Source organism: Chamaea fasciata, unplaced genomic scaffold, assembly GCF_029207755.1.
Source record: "Chamaea fasciata isolate MVZ Bird 193981 ecotype frontalis unplaced genomic scaffold, bChaFas1.0.hap1 SCAF_26, whole genome shotgun sequence".
NCBI classification, from domain to species: Eukaryota; Metazoa; Chordata; class Aves; order Passeriformes; family Sylviidae; genus Chamaea; species Chamaea fasciata.
In genome coordinates this window covers 2,819,180-2,821,201 of record NW_027094111.1, presented here as the reverse complement: position 1 = coordinate 2,821,201, position 2,022 = coordinate 2,819,180, and the positions used below count along the sequence as shown (strand labels likewise).

Sequence of the window (2,022 nt, the reverse complement as noted above, 5' to 3'; positions counted from 1 at the left end):
TGGGGTTTGGCACAAAACTTCTCAAAAAAAACTTCTTCAAAGTTCTCCAGAGCCAAAACAGGCACAGGGCATCCACAGCCCATCCCTGCCTCATCAGGGCACTGGGCAAAGACAAACTTTTCCTTCCCAGGAAAGTGAGGAAGGCCCAAGAGATGGGAAAACCCTATAGATCATCTTTCAGAACATTTGGTATATGGACAATTTAGAGAATACAAAGATCTTACCTGGTAAAGCAGAAAACTTAGATGAAATGCTAAAAAAAAAATTAAGGAACATTCTTGTTTTAAAGTGTTCCTAAAAAAAGTTGTCAGTGCCTTTGAACCTGCTGAGCCAAGGAGTAATTCAGCAAATCCTGTGAGGAAAAATAGCTCCGTTCAGCTCAGCTTGGGGCAAAAATGCTTTCTATTAATTCCACGTGTTAATAAGCTTTTTCACAGCTTTTGAACATAAAGAACCTTTTGCTTTAGTACCCTGTAAATTTTGGAGCCAACATGGAAACCAAAACCAAAACTGTAACTGTGTGGTTTCACAGCTCCTAAACACATTGGGAGGGGTCAACCTCAAATCCTTTCCTGGCTTATGTGAACATGGGACATGGAGCTCACACAACCAGCCTTCCCCTGGTTCAGCACAGCACAGACCATCAATCCCGAGGCAAAAACCGACACAAAAACCTTGGAATATCAAATGCACCCAAGCAAAGCCCCCAGCATGATGCTCTGGGCAGGTTTCTCATGGGCATTGAGTGAACAGTGTAAGACAAATTAAATTAAAACCTGGTTTTAATTCTTTTCTTCTTGAAAGTGCTCACTAAGAACTGTGTGAGTTTAAGGATGATTACAAAAAAGAGAAACAGGTTTGAACTGCATCATTTTAAATCAGAGAAAATAAGGAATAAGTAAACCCTGGAAAACCTTTCATATCCCAAACTCAGCCTTGCCCAGTAACAAAAGTTTCAAAGATACCAGCAACTGCTGTCCAAAAAGAAAAGGAAAACCACCAAATGAGCTGACAGCTTTGGAAATGTTTTCCTAATTCCCATGTCAGAGTCTGGCTATGTACTTGAAAGTTTCTGATTCCCATATAATCCAACTGGGGACTTTTTAATTACACAGACAAGTGCATTTTCTGCTCCAGCCAGGCCCATAATGCCACCCTTGAGCCACAGCCTCGGCACACTGCAGGCTTGTAGGGAGGGAACAAATAAATGGGTTGTGATATCCCACATTCCAAACCAGCCATTGCAGACTTTTCCAGATTTTTTTTTCTTCAGCAAATTTTGCTGCGGGATCACAGAAAGTCCTTTGAAAACAGTACCATGTGGTGCAGGAGCTTTTCCTCCCTGGCACAGCTGCTGATAAAATCCTGTGAGCATCCTCAGTGTGAGCACACAGTATGAATGTCCAGACGAGCTCTGCAAGGGAGAATTGTAATAGCCAAAAAACCCGGGAGATTTACCTTAACTTCACATCCCTGCTTGTCAGTGCTTGGATGAACTAGGACAGGATGGATTCCAGCCGCTCTTTTTGGGTTTTTGGCAAGTCACTGGCTATCTTCCTTGATAATACGGATAATTACCTGTTCCACAGCACAACTGCCCAACATTTGTGAAAATAAGCATCTTCCAAGGGAAGAAACAACCCTGTACATCCCACCTTCCACTGCTGGACAAGGCTCTGGTCCTCTCTCCATGAGTTCTGTGACCACCAGTGGATCTGCAAGGTAGGAAGAGGACAAACCAGTTTGGGAGAAGGCAGCAGCGTGCGAGATCACTGCCCTCTGCTGAATCCAGAGCTGGGGAGACACACAGGTGTTCCCTACAAACCAAAAACTCTGGGAGCAGGGAATAGCATTGGCTGCATTCCCAGTGCAACATTTGGCAAGAAGAGATCAAGCACCACTGAGGCCCACATTGTTTTGGTGGTACAGTAGCAGGATATTTTCAATAATCCCCAAAATACTGACACAAAAAATGATGGAGTTTCCTTTGTCTGCTCTAAATTAACTTGAGGAGATCCACAA

At 43.4% G+C, this 2,022-nt stretch overlaps 1 long non-coding RNA gene across 1 annotated transcript; it reads right to left on the bottom strand.

Moving 5' to 3' along the window:
- Positions 1 to 764: 764 nt before the first annotated feature.
- On the bottom strand, positions 765 to 1,707 carry LOC136301559 (uncharacterized). The gene is made up of 2 exons (XR_010723898.1): positions 1,579 to 1,707; positions 765 to 1,414 (listed from the first exon to the last, which is right to left on the bottom strand). It is a non-coding gene; the product is annotated as an uncharacterized lncRNA (long non-coding RNA).
- Between the last annotated feature and the right edge of the window lie 315 nt (positions 1,708 to 2,022).